Source organism: Salmo trutta, chromosome 24, assembly GCF_901001165.1.
Source record: "Salmo trutta chromosome 24, fSalTru1.1, whole genome shotgun sequence".
Lineage (NCBI taxonomy): Eukaryota > Metazoa > Chordata > Actinopteri > Salmoniformes > Salmonidae > Salmo > Salmo trutta.
In genome coordinates this window covers 12,852,834-12,870,889 of record NC_042980.1, presented here as the reverse complement: position 1 = coordinate 12,870,889, position 18,056 = coordinate 12,852,834, and the positions used below count along the sequence as shown (strand labels likewise).

The 18,056-nt window shown below is 44.0% G+C and overlaps 1 protein-coding gene across 8 annotated transcripts in view; it reads left to right on the top strand.

The window, feature by feature from the left end:
* LOC115160709 (bromodomain adjacent to zinc finger domain protein 2B) overlaps window positions 1–18,056 on the top strand; it is a 98,949-nt gene that overhangs the window by 9,305 nt on the left and 71,588 nt on the right. For 7 of the 8 annotated variants that reach the window (XM_029711013.1, XM_029711012.1, XM_029711006.1 and 4 more), the window contains exon 2: window positions 2,003–2,044. The exons of the other annotated variant lie outside the window; for it this stretch is intronic. The gene's annotated coding sequence lies outside the window, so the exon portion shown is untranslated. The remainder of the gene's footprint in view (window positions 1–2,002; window positions 2,045–18,056) is intronic. 8 annotated transcript variants of the gene reach the window in all.

Genomic DNA, 18,056 nt, shown 5'->3' with positions numbered 1-18,056 from the left:
CGATGAAATTGTATTTGTCACATGCGCCAAATACAACAGGTGTAGACCTTACCATGAAATGCTTAATTACAAGCCCTTAACCAACAATTCAATGCCATGTATGGGGGATCCAGGACAGCTTAGACCCAGGCCTTGATCCAATTCGTTAGCCTACATTTTCTTCCCCCCCGTAGACTATAGGACAACATGAGTTTAACGTGCTTTCTCCAACGTTTTCTTCATCTGCTTTTAATCTCCATAAACCTCACCGTAGAGGGACAACATACGGGTTGTCAACTATCATCTTCACTGAGTTTACAGCTAATCAAACCTTATTACCAGGTTAGGCTATTTGGTGTGTAACCTAAGACCCTGTTAAGTACTGGTAGTTTTAGGTTATGCTAAACAGGAGGAGAAAATACTCTGTCTTCTATCAACACCGGGTGAATCAGGATGGATTTGTTACCAAGCTGTAGCAGGAGGAGGCGTGTTTCTCTAATTAGTGTGTAATTGATACCCATCCTTTGAGTGAATAAAGATGGAGGCACACTCCTTAGATACCAGTAATTGGCTTGAAGCCATTTTGAGCGAAGCATTTGCTAGGATGGGGAAATGGCATAGCCCGCAGCAGCAGTCGTAGCAAGATTACGATGACTGAGAGAAAATAGCCTCCTGAGCTGAAATGGCACAAGTGTAGTTTTTAACAGCATCCTGTTTGCCTCGCTCAGTAAACAGTGCTCACTGAGAACAGTTCCTAGAGAGGATTGTCCAAAAAGCAAGTTAGACCTAATCAAGTGCAGCAGGAGAATGATGTGTTTGAGTTCATATGTTACAGGCTGGTGTTCAGATAAATCATAGGTAGACCAGGCCTAGGAATCTGTGCCCATACTTGCCTGCTTCTTCTGTAGCCTGTCTTGAGTTCTAGACTCCACTCATGGTGCGCTGAACAAATAGAATAGAAACCCTTTATGTTCATAACCTCTATGATGAAAACAAATGAGTAGTCTGATTATAAAGGCTTCAGTACATTGTTGATTTATAGGCTGTCTTTTTAAATGATGATCATTGTCATAACGTTGACGTGATCGCTTACATTGACGTTGGGCCTGCTGCTGACAGTCATTGTTTGTGCTGCTATAGTCGTCTGTTGTATGAACACTAGTCATGTCTGTTTCCCTTGGCTCCGTTGTGAAGCCGTAGTCGTCCTGTAGACAGATTGCGTGGTGGACTAGGGGAATTTGAGTGATGCGTCGAGGCTGTAAATCATGTGTGCTTAAGTCTGCTGCTGACACCGGGTTTTAAACTGCCGCAGCCCTCGTTTCCTTCACATTCCAATTGAAACGAACCCAGATGGAAATGTGTAATGAAATACAAGAAATTTGCTGTCTTGCCAGAAATGTTTGGGAGTGCTTATGCAAGTGCTGTTGTTTCTGGTGATCCAAATCTCCCAGGATGATATGCGTGTTGGTGGAGAGGAGAGAAGGGGAGTGCGATTTGTGGATGAGCTGAGATCTGCCTTACTGTGTCGAGCTCCACACCAGTGTGACACAACTCCTCCAGCAACGTGAGAGGAGAGACACCACCAGCTTGTCACACGCTTTCTCTCAATCCACTGCACTGACTGACAAACAGCTGCTGGACTTGAGACAGGGTCTGTCTAGATGAGAAATATTTTAGACTACTTAGCCATTGATTTGGCTCAGAGAGGTTCGATTTGACTCAAACTGGATAGACTAGCAGTTTTGGGTTACATATGGCTATATTCCAATTGTAGCTGATTTTTGTTGTCATATTTGAAATACACCAGCCTTTGTTTTCTTTGATCGGTCCATAATGCAAAGCTGCTGCAGCAGGGCTTTGATTCCCTGTCGATGTTAGAATGGATAAGGTATTCCCCCCCCCTCAAGGCCTAAACCCTTCTATTTAGCATTTTTATTTTCATATTGCTTTCAGGCAGGAATTATGGTGAATGAATAAATCAATAAAATAAAGCAATTAAGCCGACTGTTGTCTTCTGTTTCAGCTTGCAGAGCCGTGATGTCACAGAATTGAGGATCCTTCAACAGTAAGTGTTTGGTCACACTGACTGCATTCCAATCGCCCATCGCTGCTGTAAACAATTTTGTCCCCACTGTTTGTTTGAAGTCTCCCTTTTTTTTTTTGCGTCCGAAAATCTGTTTACTTTGTCAAATTGGACTTTGAAAGTCACGAAGGGATAGGCTACTGGACTAAGCACAACTCTTCAATTCAAAGCATTATTTAGGTATAGGATTAGAGCATTTTCCAATTAGGCCTAGATTTAACAAGGCCCTCTTTAATGGAATTAGTTTGTGCTACAGTACACTTTGCTCTCAGTTTGCGAATTTCTAATTAGCTTGCCCGTCTTGCATGGAATTAGCATGTCAAAGTTTCAAAACATACTAATCTGTATGAAAAGAAGCATTCTATTACTTTTGGCTATTTCCAAATAAATTACTGTCAACCAAATTGGGGTAATTGGTGGAGTTTGAGCTGTCCTTTTGCCTTTGTTTTGAATTTGAAAGTGAGCCACTTTGCATAAAGAAGCTTTGAATAGTGGCTGCATGGCTGCCTCTGTAAATAGTAGTGTAGTGTTGCACCCCAGACAATGTCAGGAGGCATCTCAAAGCTTCAGCTCCACTCCTATCAGACAGTCTGACTTACGACTGCAACAATCACTACCACACGGTGCGAGGAGCCCCAGAGTTATTTGCGGTGCAATGTAGAACACATGTTTACAACACACAAGCCTCCAGAGTAATGCCTCAAAAGTCCCTCGATTCAGGAATCGCGCAAACCTCCGGCGTTTACTGTAAATACTTCAGTATTTCAGTCGTTGGTTTCTGTACTGGTTTTTCAACCGTTGCATACAGTGTGAGAAAGATCAGGTATTATCAGGTGTCTAGTGTATGTCACTGATAGCAAGACAGTGTTATTGCTGGACTTCCCCTTTCCTCTTGGCTGCGTGTCGTGCCTCTCGGGGCTGCCATATCCGAGGCTCGACAGTCAAACTGGAACTGTTCACTGTTCTATTCACCGGTAAAACGTCCAACCAAAACAGTGTGTCACAGACCTGTTTTCTCCCTCCGGCAGCATTTGAAATGTGTATTGTTGAAAGTAAAACGGCAATGCGAAGTAACCTTCGGCAACGTGTTATTTTCTACTAAAGTCGATGTGCTAAACCGAGGGCACGGACGTTCTTCAGGTAACTTTGTGATCCTGAGGAAAACCCTATTAGAATCTTTGTGTTGCTTTGCCAGGAGACGGGGTCATCCACAGCGTTCCAGAAAGAGTTGGAATGGCAATGGGGATTGAGGAGAGGAATCCCATCGTCCCAGGTTGTGTGTTGTGGGAACCTTCCAGAATGTACTATGGTAGTCATCAGTAACCTTGAGTTTACCTAGAAGCCTGCCTGACTCTCCTCCTGCTCTTATTGCTGAAAAGGCTGAAGAGACAGGATGGGAGAAGTAGGTAGATGAGAAGTGGGGGAGGGAAGGGGTTCGGAGAGCCCTATTGCCTGGTGTGTTTTACTGAGATGTCCGCCCCCTGTGGGGGGGTTGAGTGTGCTGAAACACCAGTGATATTTTTCTATTTCTCCTTTAAAAAAATATATATATCTATGTCCTCCCTACAGTTAACGGTGTGGCTTCAAAGAGTGTATTTTGCGGTGGGGCTTGATGGGCTAACAGATTGCTGTGGCTGTGTAATATGATGTGGTAGTAAATACTCGAGCCTCAGCCTCCGCTCTTCCTCCTCCCTGCTCTGGGCCAGTGGGTGGAGAGGGAAGGACGAGGAGAGGGAGCTGGTGATGAAAGAACTCTTTTCAAAGTTGATTTCTAACGCTACACAGGATACGTGTGTATCAGTGTACTACAACTAGTGATGGGGGGGGGATCGATACAGTTACGTAAACGATGTCTGGATTTGTACCATTTTGACAATATCGCAATATTATTTTTGAATTAGTTGTCTGTACCGGCACAAACTCCAGTATTTGTCCTTCATAGCTTGTTCTCCATCTTCTTTTTAAATAGGGAGCACATTTATTTCCATGACTGCTGTCCCTCTCCAGCAGACATACACTGAGTATACTAAACATTAGGAACACCTTCCCTTTTGCCCTCAGAACAGCCTCAATTCATCAGGGCATGGACTCTACAAGGTGTCGAAGGCGCTCCACAGGGATGCTGGCCCATATTGACTCCAATGCTTCTCGCAGTTGTCAAGTTGGCTGGATGTCCTTTGGGTGGTGGACCATTCTTGATACACACAAACTTTTGAGTGTGGAAAACCCCAGCAGTGTTGCAGTTCTTGACACAAACTGGTGCACCTGGCACCTACTACCATACCCTGTTCAAAGGCACTTCAATCTTTTGTCTTGCCCATTCACCCTCTGAATGGCACACATACACACTCCATGTCTCAATTGTCTCGAGGCTTAAAAATCCTTCTGTAACCTGTCTCCTCCCCTTCATCTACACTGATTGGCGTGGATTTATCAGGTGACATCAATAAGGGATCATAGCTTTCACCTGGATTCACCCGGTCAGTCTATGTCATGGAAAGAGTATGATCTTAATGTTTTGTATACTCAGTGTATGGTGAGCAATATGTTTGGAACATCGAATTGCAGTAAAATCACAGTATATGAATTCGCAATGCATACAGAATTGTGAGAATCTCAATACATACAGTGCTTTCAGAAAGTATTCTGTTCCCCTGGACTTTTTCCACATCTTGTTGTGTTACTGCCTGAATTTAAAATTGATTAAATGGAGATTTTGTGTCACTGGCCTACACACAATACCCTATAAAGCAGACATTGAATGTTCCTGAGTGGCCTAGTTAGAGTTTTGACTTATCATCTTGAACATCCTAGGCAAGACTTGAAAATTGCTGTCTAGCAATGATCAACAACCAACTTAACAGAGCTTGAAGAATATAAAAAAGAATGTGCAAATGTTGTGCAAAGCTCTTAGACTTACCCAGAAAGACTCACTGCTGTAATCGCTGCCAAAGATGATTATTGACTTTTTCAATACATTTGCAAACATTTCTGAAAACATGTTTTCACTTTGTCATTATGGGGTATTGTGTGTAGATGGGTGACAACAGAAACACTTTTTTATCAATGTTGAATTCAGGTTGTAACACAACAAAATGTGGAATAAGTCACAGGGTATGAATGTCAGTCACATGTGTTTATAAAGCCCTTTTTACATCCGCAGATGTCACAAAGTGCTTATACAGAAACCCAGCCTAAAACCCCAAACAGCAAGCAATGCAGATTTAGAAGCAGACTACTTTCTGAAGGCACTGTATCGCGATAATATCATATCTTGAGGTCCTTGGCCATTCCCAGCCCTAACTACAACATCAGTTATTATTAGCCTACGTAGATTGCAAGACTTCCTGTGAATAACAGACCAGCGGTGTTGTGAGGAACCGTAGTGAAGGTGGGGTATTTTCCAAGGAGTCAGTGATGCTGAAGCAGAGCGCTCCACCTCATTCGATTGGGACTGCCAGGTGTTTTAATGACTGGGTATGTGTCCCAAATGGCACCCTACTCCCTGTATAGTCCACTACTTTTGACCAGAACCCCATTGGCCCTTGTCAAAAGTAGTGCACTACAATGGGTAGAGGGTGCCATTCGGGACACAAGCCAGATAGTCAATCCCCGGCGAGCCCAGGGAGAGTAGAACAAACCCCAAAGGTCACGAGCAGTGGGTGGCCGGGCCGCAAGAGGCTAGGACTTCACAATGGATTGCATCAGCCCAGCCAGTCGCCCCAGACGCCTTGGCTGAATCTCCTCTCCTACAAACTGTTCAAACTTTGTCCCCCGTATTTGGTTTTAGTGCTGGTTGCTCACATGTCAGTTAGGCTATGCACTGTGGCTAGCACTGTGTTGCCTCAGGAGGCTGAAGAAATTCGGCTTGTCACAGGAAAGCCAGTAAGATCATCAAGGACCTCAGCCACCCGAGCCACGGCCTGTTCACCCCGCTACCGTCTAGAAGGCGGAGACAGTACAGGTGAATCAAAGCTGGGACCGAGAGCCTGAGAAACAGCTTCCATCTCCAGGCCATCAGAATGTTAAATAGTCACCACTAGCCTTAGTCACTGTTCTAGCCAACTACCACCCGGTACTCTACCCTGCACCTTAGAGACTGCTGCCCAGTGTACATAGTCATTGAACACTGGTCACTTTAATAATGTTTACTAAGGATGCACGAAATATCGGAATCGGATGATAGTAGCTAAAAATGCCAACATCGGGGTCGGCCCGATGTCTGTCTAGTTTAACGCCGATGTGCAAAACCGATGTCCATACCTATATTTGTATTTAACCTTTATTTAACCAGGCAAGTCAGTTAAGAACAAATTCTTATTTGCAATGACGGCCTACACCAGCCAAACCCGGACGACGCTGGGCCAATTGTGCGCTGCCCTATGGGACTCCCAACCGGTTGTGATACAGCCTGGATTCGAACCAGGGTCTGTAGTGATGCCTCTAGCACTGAGATGCTGTACCTTAGACCGCTGCGCCATTCGGGAGCCCGGGTATAATGTAGGTAGATGACGTAATGACTCCACGAAAAATACAGCGTTACACAGAACAAAAGCAGAAGAATTACTATGCGCACACTTCCAACAACTTAATAAGTTCAAGTTGTGCAGTCATTTGAAAGAGTAAGAACATTTCAGCGAGACAACTTAACGCCAAGATAATGGAATTCATTGTCCTTGACAGTCAACCGTTCTGTCGTGGACGTTGTCCTACCGGAGTTGCACAGTATTGTTGAAATGCACATCTATGAGCTACTTGCTATGGGCGTCACTGCTGTTAGCGTCACGACTGACATTTGGACCAGCGATGCCAGCCCCATGAGCATGCTGAATCTGACAGCACAGTGGGCCGAAGAGGATTTCGTACAGAGGAAAGCCATATTGCATGCTCAAGAATGTGCTGGTTCTCATACCACTGCTGCCATTTCAATGGCATTTGAGAACATGTTTGAAACTTGGAAACATGAACACACTCCTAGCTCCAACTGACTGGAGAAATAAGCTAGTAAACTGTGTCTGCAGCAGACGTGATACCCTCTGTCGTGGTATTGAAACGCCTGCTCAACAAAACTGCCCACACAGACCGTGGGGTTAACTTGCAAAAGTACTAGAGGCTGTGAACAAGTGGTTCGGTGGCATTCTCTCTGAGCCTCTTTACTGTGTCGCCACCGTGCTCGATGCTAGGTACAAGGACTGCTACTTCAATGTAAACAAGAAACAGGGTTTACATGAAATGTTTGACACAGCTGGACAAGATGGAAACGGACACAGTGACAGTGTGCACCGAGGAGGAGAGGCCACGGACGGACAGACAGCTGAAACTTCACTGCTTGACATGTATCATGAAATTCTGGTTGAGACTGAACAAATGAACAACAAAACAGCATAGCAAGTAAGTGAAAGAAATGGGTTTTGATGATGTTTTACTAGTAATGGGGGCATACGCAAATACCAACAAAATAACTTTTTGGTGTGTGTGTTTCAACTATTTTAACTGTACTAGAATGCTTAAAAGGCCGCTAAACATTTTTAATATCGGGTATCGTTTTTTTTTTTTTTTTTTTGCAATAAAAATATCGGCTATCGACAAATGGAATATCGGTGCATCCCTAATGTTTACATACTGTTTTACCCAGTTTATATGAAAGTACTGTGTTCTATTCATAGCTCACCTACTGTCCATTACACGGAGTGTACAAAACATTAGGAACACCTGCTCTTTCCATGACATAGACTGACCAGGTGAATCCAGGTGAAAGCTATGATCCCTTATTGATGTCACTTGAAATCCACTTCAATCAGTGTAGATGTAGGAGAGCAGATCGGTTAAAGAAGGATTTTTAAGCCTTGAGACATGGATTGTGTATGTGTGCCATTCAGAGGGTGAATGGGCAAGACAAAAGATTTAATTGACTTTGGATGGGGTGTGGTGCCATGGTAGGTGCCAGGTAAACTGGTTTGGGTGTGTCAAGAACTGCAACGCTGCTGGGTTTTTAATGCTCAACAGTTTTCCGTGTCTATCAAGAATGGTCCCAGTCAAAAGTTTGGACACACCTACTCATTCAAGCGTTTTTCTTAATTTTTTTTTTTACTATTTTCTACATTATAGAACACTAGTGAAGACATCAAACCTACGAAATAACACATATGGAGTCATGTAGTAACCAAAAAAGTGTTAAACAAATAAAAATATTTTTTATATTTAGATTCTTCTAAGCTGCCCGCTCTTTGCCTTGATGACAGCTTTGCACACTTGGCATTTTCTGAACCAGATTCACCTGGAATGCTTTTTCAATAGTCCTGAAGGAGTTCCCGCATATGCTGAGCAGTTGTTGGCTGGTTTTCCTTCCCTCTGTGGTCCAACTCATCCCAAACCATCTTAGTTGGGTTGAGGTCGGTTGATTGTGGAGGCCAGGTCATGTGATGCAGCACTCCATCACTCTCCTTCTTGGTCAAATAGCCCTTACACAGCCTGGAGGTGTGTTGGGTCATTGTCCTGTTGTAAAAACAAATGATTGTCCCACTAAGCGTAAACCAGATGGGATGGTATATCGCTGCAGAATGCTGTGGTAGCCATGCTGGTTAAGTGTGCCTTGCATTCTAAATAAATCACTGACAGTGTTACCAGCAAAGCACCATCACACCTCCTCCACCATGCTTCACGGTGGGAACCACACATGCGGAGATCATCCGTTCACCTACTCTGCATCTCACAAAGACACAGCGGATGGAACCAAAAATCTCCAATTTGGACTAATCGGACCAAAGGCCAGATTTCCACCGGTCTAATGTCCATTTGCTTGGGCCAAGAAACACGAGCAGTCTCTTCTTATTATTGGTGTCCTTTAGTAGTGGTTTCTTTGCAGCAATTCGACCATGAAGGCCTGGTTCACGCAGCCTCCTCTGAACAGTTGCTGTTGAGATGTCTGTTACTTGAACTCTGAAGCATTTATTTGGGCTGCAATTTCTGAGGCTGATAACTCATGAACTTATCCTCTGCAGCAGAGGTAACTCGGGGTCTTCCTTTCCTGTGGCGGTCCTCATGAGAGCCAGTTTCATCATAGCGCTTGATGGTTTTTGTGACTGCAGTTGAAATGTTCCGTATTGACTGACCATCATGTCTTAAAGTAATAATGGACTTGGTCTTTCACCAAATAGGGCTGTGTTCTATATACCCCCCTACCTTGTCACAACACCACTGATTGGCTCAAACGCATTAAAAAGGAAAGAAATTCCACAAATGTACTTTTAACAAGGCACACCTGTTAATTGAAATTCATTCCAGGTGACTACTGTACTTCATGAAGTTGTCATCAAGGCAAAGAGTGGCTACTTTGAAAATTTTCAAATATACAATATTTGTTTTAACACTTTTTTTTTTTGTTGGTTACTACATGATTCCATATGTGTTATTTCATAGTTTTGTTGTCTTCACTATTATTCTACAATGTAGAAAATAGTAAAAATAAAGAGAAATCCTTGAATGAGTAGGTGTATCCAGACTGTGTGTGATAGAGATTTTATTTCGTAATTTTTTTTCTGGCCTCTTAGATTGCTCGTTCTGATATTTATTAATTTATATTTTATCTGGATAGTGTGTTCATTTAAATATTTTTATTGCTAGATATTACTGCACTGTTGGAGCTAAAACACAAGCACTATGCTGCACCTGCGACAATGTCTGCAACTCTGTGTACGCTACCAATAAACAGATTTTTATGCAAACATTTAGTGTAGGCTATTCATTCAGTTAAGCCCTAATACAGTCTGCGAGATATCGTGCTACACTTGAGCTTGTTCAGCGTCAGACCGCTCTCTCTGAAAGGCGACCGTCTGTGAGACACATCAGTGGGGCTTTACACTTGTGAATTATGCAGCATACTGGTAACCTCATCCGACACCCACGGCCTCTGTTTTATGCTACTTTGTAACGTGCCAATTGTCAACAACTGTGCTGTGGTCAGCAGCTTTACTGTTGTACTGTGGAGACCGAGAAGTCCGACTTTTGTCACTTCTCATCTGCTCAACCTCTCTGGATTCTTGTGTCTCTGTTCAATACATTCCCTGAATGAATTCATCCTCAGATCTTCGGTGGAGACGTTAGATATCGCTTGTCATTGGAAGGGTGTAAACCACTCATTCCGTCTCCCCTGTGTGACTGTGGTGCATGCATGCATGCCTTGCTGCTAATGTGTGCACAAACGGAGCCAAATATTTATGCCTCTTCGGAAAGGCAAATATAGCAGGAAATAATGTACCTTAATGAAGCACACTGCCTTGATTCCGTTGCGCTGTTACACTATCATGATTGTTGCGCTTCAATTTGCCAAGCGATTGTAGGTCATCTGCAGTGAGCCGTGTATCTGCATATGGAGAGGGGGGGAGAGACTGTCGGGGCTAGGTGGTTGGGTGTGTTTTTAAAAAGCAGGCAGGCTGAGGACTGCAGGAGGGCAAGGGTGGAGATGCAAGGGAGGCCGAGGCAGGGGATTTGTGTGTGTCTGCTGGCTGAGACAGCTGGGGTCAGGGTGGCTGTGCTCCCCGGGGATCTGACTGGAGGGAGGTGGTCACACAGGTCTTGCTTTAAGTGCTGTCTCCTAAACCGATAGGATAGATCCCACTGAACCCCCCCCCCCCGCCCGCCCTTCTTTTCTCTCTGGTGTTACATACTAACCTCAGTAGCCCCCCTGGCGGAGGTATCGCCAACTTGAAACAAAGCCAGTTGAAGCATTTTAGTTTCGGACTAACGTGTGCTTAGTACAAGGCCTAGTGTGACCTTTTCTCTCAAGGCCTCAAGACCATGAGAAGTAGACATGAGAAACAGCCCCATTTTGAAGCAACCACGCATCAGGGAATTTCCATATCTCATTCTGGCTCTGATTGGATTTGTGCGTTATTCCTCACTTTTTAAAGGCAGTGGGAATACAGTATAACTGTGAACGTGAGGGGGAGTAATTACAGAATTGTTATTTGAAGCTGAGGGATGAGCTCCGGCCAGCTGCGCCCACCACAGACGCTAATTTGTTGTCAATAAACTTGAACTAATCCCGGCGCTTCCCCTCAGGGTCGAGAGGTCAGGGAAGACAGGGTCTTGGGACAGCACTGGCATGGTCTACACAAGGGAATTTTTCTAATAGGAGAGGAGGCTGTCCCATAAGTGTCTCTCTGTGGTTTGGTGTGCAGATGGCGAAGGGGAAAATTGAATTCTCTTTATCATTGGGTTGTTAGGACCAGCTGCCTGCCTTTTCCCTTAATGCTGGCATTGAGACTTCAGCAGAGGCCAGGGGATTTTTCCACCCTCTCACTGTGACTCCCATCGCCTCTGAGGGCTGGCAAAATGCACACCACACACTATGCACGGCAAAAAGAAAATCCTTTCAGACCGTGTTCCCTGAAATCACTGTGATTTGCAGGTAAAGCATCCCACTCTCTTTACTTTGGCATGATTTTAAATCCTTCCTACTTTGCCAATCACCTCTTATTACAATTTGAGTGTGAATTATAATGGGTTGGAAATCTCACACAGATCTAAAATGGCTTCAATAATATTGATGCTAATAAAATGCTGTCCTTCCAGGAACTGCATAAATGCCACTTAGCTGTATGAGTGCTGTGCTCTGTGGCGGGCTGGGCTGGCAGCCTGCAGTGCACTGCCGCCTGCAGGGAGGAGATCTGTACCGTCAGCGCATCAGACGCACGTAGAGGTGATACCAAGGTGAACGCTAGACTTGCAGAATGGTTGGGAATCATTGGTATTCTGAATCGGAGGCTGCGAATGGCTCGGTGGCAGATGGAGTCTTTGTCAGGGAAGAGGAATGGCAGCTCGGGAGCAATGGGGCTGTTTTTCCCCCTATCAGCTCTCTCGGGTGGCTGGCGGGGTCTGACCTTCCACCACTCACCGGGATCCCTTTCTCCCACTTTGATCAATTATCCACCTCCCTTTGTTTACAAGGAATGTGCAAAAATTATTCAAATGACAATTTAAGGGAAAGATCTATATGTGGAGTCAGGAAACTAGCATTGGCTTGTGCTGTATAGGGCTTAGGCAAAAACATTTTTTTTTAAATCACTGCCTTTTTTTTCATCATTCCTAAGAGGGACCCTTTATTTAATGAATATTACTACAAGGCTACCTGCTGTTTTGTCTAAAATGTAGGCTATTTTCGTCAGGTATTCGTAGATACAGCAAACTGCTACACAGATTTTAGCCTAAGTGCTTTGGTTTTCTCACTCCCATTGGTCCTGTACTTGATTAAATACACTGTGTGTGAATGCAAGTGTTTACACGGACATCAAATGTAAACACGGGTATCTTTTTCTGGCTGAACACTGTAAATAGGTTCCCTGCGTTTTGTTTTGTTTAACAATTACGATCATTGATTTGACTAAACCTGATCGTTAAACAAGATTTGCAATGGATTAGCCTACTTCTAATGACTTAAACACTCTGCTATAAATGACGTAAGTTGCATAAGTAAGCCTATACTCTTTTGGCACAAACGGACGTTTGGAGAATGGCAATTACACTTAATTTACGATCTTTGGACTCATGAAATGGCTCAGGAATTTCTTGTCCAAATAACATTTTTAAAATGCATTGTTTGCGAAAACAACCTTTTTTTTTTTTTTTTAATACGGTCAGAAAATGCAAGCTTTCAGAGACCCAGTCGAAGATTATTTGTACATGACCAGAATAAAATCGTCATAAAATGCAATCATTCTTGGCTGTGAGCAAATTCAAGATAAGACAAAAATATTGAAAGGTCAGGGAGAGAAATGAGAAAAAGAACAAACGATGCATAGAGAAATGCGAGTGACACTGAGACCCCGGTTTAATATGTATGTATTTCAGCTTGATGGTTGATTTCATTAGCAGCTCTCATTGTTATGCATCAACTGTTCTCCTGCAGCAAAATGAATATTGTATTCACTTGGCCTGAATATTCAGGAGGAAATGTTTAGCTTTAGATGGCATCCTTCAGGAAAAAAAATAAAAAATGCGTTGCTTCCCTGCCTGCCCTCTCACGGTCACAATTAATACGATTCGAGTGCCTGTCATTCACTCCAGATGTCGGCTAATTTGCCAAGTGGTGTTAAGTTGCTCTCGCTAATTTGGCCTCGTTTTCCCAGGCAAGGGTATGCTGGTTTTCGTATAGTCCACCAAATATGTGTTGTGTTGTACAAACGAATGGTTGACAGATGCTGTCATTGTAGTTGGTTTCTAGTCTGTTAGACATGGTTCTCCTGAAGCAGCAGGCTTGAATGAGACTAAAGAGGATCCTATTGTAGGATTACAGCTAAAAATGTACAGTCAAACTAGAAACAGTATTTGTCTGATTTTTTTCAAATGTAAACAGTATAAAGGGTATAGTACAATACACGTGTTAGCTTACACTGAGTGTACAAAACATTAAGGACACCTTCCTAATATTGAGTTGCACCCCCCTTTGCCTGCAGAACAGTCTCAATTTGTCGGGGCATGGAATCTACAAGGTGTCAAGCGATCTACAGGGACTCCAATGCTTCCCACAGTTGTGTCATGTTGGCTGGATGTCCTTTGTGTGGTGGACCATTCTTGATACACACGGGAAACTGTTGAGCGTGGGAAAACCCCAGCAGCGCTGCAGTTCTTGACACACTCAAACCGGTGTGCCTGGCACCTACTACCATACTCTATTCAAAGGCACTTAAATCTTTTGTCTTGCCCATTCACCCTCTGAATGGCACACATACACAATCCATGTCTCAAGGTTTAAAAATCATTCTTTAACCTGTCTCCTCTCCTTCATCTGCACTGTTTTGAGTGAAGTGGATTTAACAGGTGACATCAATAAGGCATCATAGCTTTCACCTGGATTCATTGACTACAGCTCAGCGTTCAACACCATAGTTCCCTCACAGCTCATCACAAAGTTAAGGATCCTTGGACTAAACACCTTCTGCAACTGGATCCTGGACTTCCTGGCGGGCCGCCCCCAGGTTGTGAGGGTAGGTAGCAACACATCTGCCACGCTGATCCTCAACACTGGAGGACCCTCAGGGCTGTGTGCTCAGTCCCCTCCTGTTCACCCATGACTGCGTGGCCAGGTACGACTCCAAAACCATCATTAAGTTTGCAGACAACACAACAGTGGTAGGCCTGATCACCGACGACGACAAGACAGCCTATAGGGAGGAGGTTCGAGACCTGGCCGGGTGGTGCCAGAATAACAACCTATCCCTCAACGTAACCAAGACTAAGGAGATGATCGTGGACAACAGGGAAAGGATGGCTGAGCACGCATTCTCATCAATGTGGCTGTAGTGAAGCAGGTTGAGAGCTTCAAGTTCCTTGGTGTCCACATCACCAACAAACTAGAATGGTCCAAACACACCAAGATAGTTGTAAAGAGGGCACGATAAAGCTTATTCCCCCTCAGGAGACTAAAAAGATTTGACATGGGTTCTCAGATCCTCAAAAGGTTCTACAGTTGCAACATCGAGAGCATCCTGACTGGTTGCATCACTGCCTGGTATGGCAACTGCTCGGCCTCTGACCGCAAGGCACTACAGAGGGTAGTGTGTACGGCCCAGTACATCACTGGGGCCAAGCTTCCTGCCATCCAGGACCTCTACACCAGGCGGTGTCAGAGCAAGGCCCTAAAAATTGTCAAAGACCCCAGCCACCCCAGTCATAGACTGTTCTCTCTACTACCGCATGGCAAGCGGTACCAGAGTGCCAAGTCTAGGACCAAAAGGCTTTTCAATGGCTTTTACCCCTAAGCTATAAGACTCCTGAACAGGTAATCAAATGTTTACACTACTGCTACTCTCTGTTTACCATATATGCATAGTCACTTTAACTATACATTCATGTACATACTACCTCAATTAGCCCGACTAACCGGTGCCGCCGCACATTGGCTACCCGAACTATCTGCGTTGTGTCCCACCACCCACCAACCCCTCTTTTACGCTACTGCTACTCTGTTTATCATATATGCATAGTCACTTTAACCATACCTACATGTGCATACTACCTCAATTAGCCCGACTAACTGGTGCCTGTATATAGCCTCGCCACTGTTATTATCCTGTTGTATTCGGCGCACATGACACAAACTTTGATTTGTTTCACCTGGTCAGTCTGTCATTGAAAGAGCAGGTCTTCCTAATGTTTTGTACAATAGCGGTGTAACCTAGCGAAATGAATGGGTGTGAGTTTAGAGCTGATAGAGTCCTGTCCCACTGCTGTGGTGTGCTGCAGCTCCCAGCTTTTTACAGACAGATGAACCTGCCAGTTAGCTGGACCCGCTCCGGTCTACAGTCCCATTTACAAATGCAAGACCGGCCAGCCAAGCAGTAGGCCTGACTCCTGTCCCCTCCCGTCTCACTCCACGAGCAATCCAATGAAATGGATATCGTCGAGATCCCTTTACCCTACAGAAAGCCTTGTACAGTTGCTCAAGGTTAACTGAGATGAGTTGTATCTCAATAGGAGAAGCAAACAGCGCTGAATAGTTTTAAGTGGGATAATGGGGTGTTTAGGAAAGGCTGTGGCGTGTCCTTGGTGAGACAATGATAACAGCACTGACCGGGCACATTGGCCATGGAGCTGTTGTGTACACCAGTACTGCCTCAGGAATCCTTGTTTGTCAGGCACAAATGAAAGGATATAGTGTGCATCCCAAATGGCACCCGAATCCCTTAGTGCACAAGACAAGGGCTCCTGTCAAAAGTAGTAACCTAAATATGGAGTAGGCTGCTATTTGGGACACATTCGTAGTTTCTCGTGAAACTACAACGAAATGATTTTCACTTTCCCATTCATAAATCGGAAATTAAATGTTATAGCCTAACAGTACAGGAACACCTTTAAAATAACATTTCTAAATTGTACCTGTGGTCAAAGTCATTGAGTCTGTCTAGGCCTATTTCATAATGCGATGAGAATCCCCCCATTTATGTGAAGACTAATGCAGAGGTGTAGCCTGTCTTTGCACTCGAGAGGTTGTTGTTCTTGTATCTGAAACCCTGGAAGTCAAGAGGCAGTTATTTTCTTTCCTCTGTATCGAGGGTGAGATTCTCCTGTTATGCCAGGCATCTGTCTTGCCCTGTTTCAGGCCCTGCTGCACACAGCACACTGGCGGTAACAGGAGCTGTGTGTGAGGAGGAGCAGGACTCTCTCTCCGTGTGCGACTTGCTCTGTTTCACACCAGCTTCTATACACCTGGGCCTGCTCGCAAAACACAGTGAGGGATCTTAGAGGGCATACAGGTGGTAGGCAACACGAAGTAGGGGTATTTGACTGTTTGGTTTGAAAAGCTTCATGACTATGTAAAAGCATCTCATCAGCTCCAATTTAAGCCTTTTAGGAATGGCGTGCACCTTCGTTATCTTGCGGTGACTTACAGAACCTGAGATTTTTACGCTACTGCTACTCTCTGTTCATCATATATGCATAGTTACTTTAACCATATCTACATGTACATACTACCTCAATAAGCCTGACTAACCGGTGTCTGTATATAGCCTTGCTACTCTTATTTTCAAATGTCTTTTTAATGTTGTTTTAGTTCTTTTCTTACCTACACACACACACCCTTTTTTTCTCGCACGATTGGTTAGAGCCTGTAAGTAAGCATTTCACTGTAAGGTCTACACCTGTTGTATTCGGCGCACGTGACAAACTTTGATTTGATTTTGTGGCAAGGAAAGGGTTCATGTGGGTCTTTACCTTGAATACTGGAGCGGAGTGTTCGGGACGTGTGAAACTTCCGAGGAATTGTGAGGTTCATGTGGTCACAGGTGACCGAGGAGCCCGTCTATGTTTTCGCATGCAAATGAGTGAAGAGCCGCCAGAGCCACTCCCGCTGAGAATTCACTTCATTCATTTCAGTCTGCCCTTCAGTCTCTGTCAGCACGCCGCGGTTAGATATTTTACCCCAGGATGGTGTCTTGAGAATGTTGAGTGTTGAGTGCACTGTGAAAGGCTATTTGTGTGTCCGTGTGCGTGCCCATCTCTACCCTGAGATCACATAGACCTAGCGTTCATACAAGCCATGAGATAAAAAAAAAATCCCAGACCACTTCAGAATTCTGCTGGGCAGGGATGAGCAGTTGAAGTAGTCCCAGATGTTGTATGGAAATGAATGGAATAGATTAGCCCACTCACCGTAGCCTCATTCTCAGAAACCTTGTGATGTGATGATTGAAAGATGTGGGCTCAGTCCAAGTCCACAGTCAAACCAGTCATTGTGCTAGCAGACAGCACAGCTTTAAACAGGTTTAGTAACATGCCTCTTGTCAAGCTTTTTGGATTCGCATCACTCACAAGCAACTACATAAAGGTTTTTATTAGCCTAGAGTATGGTGAGAGTTTGTATTACTTACGGACATAGTTGACCCTAGGTTCTATTGAATTATACAGTGTAGGCTAGTTTAGTGTGATGTCAACAAGGAATATTTTGTCCCTCAGGTTGTAAAGTAGCATTTTTAGCTAAGCCTTGAACCCTTGACATTTGTAAAATAATCGTTTTACAAGCTGAATCCGACAATGTTGGATAACAAATGTATAGGATAGAACACCATATGAGGTATGATGGTACATTTATCTATAGACCGATTTCCTTCTCAGTAAAAAAGCCAACAGCCTTGAAAAAGCAGATGATTTCAAATGCAGTTGGAACTGAGTAGTATACTCTACTGCAAGAATAATTTGTTTCAAATATAGTGTTAGGGGAAAAATCCATATTTGCATGTCGGGATATTATTGTGACAATATTGCAATATTATTTCTCCACTAGTTGGTTGTACCTGCACAAAAACTTTTCCTCTATAGCTCGTTCTCCATTTTTTTTTAAATAGGGAAGCAATTTGTTTTCAGCACGTTTTTTTTATATTTCCATGACTGATCAAAACTCGTTTTATCTCTTGTCCCTCTGCAGCAGGACGTGGTTAGCAATATGCTTGGAACATCGAATCACAAAGTCGGTGTCGAATCGCAATGCATATAGAAT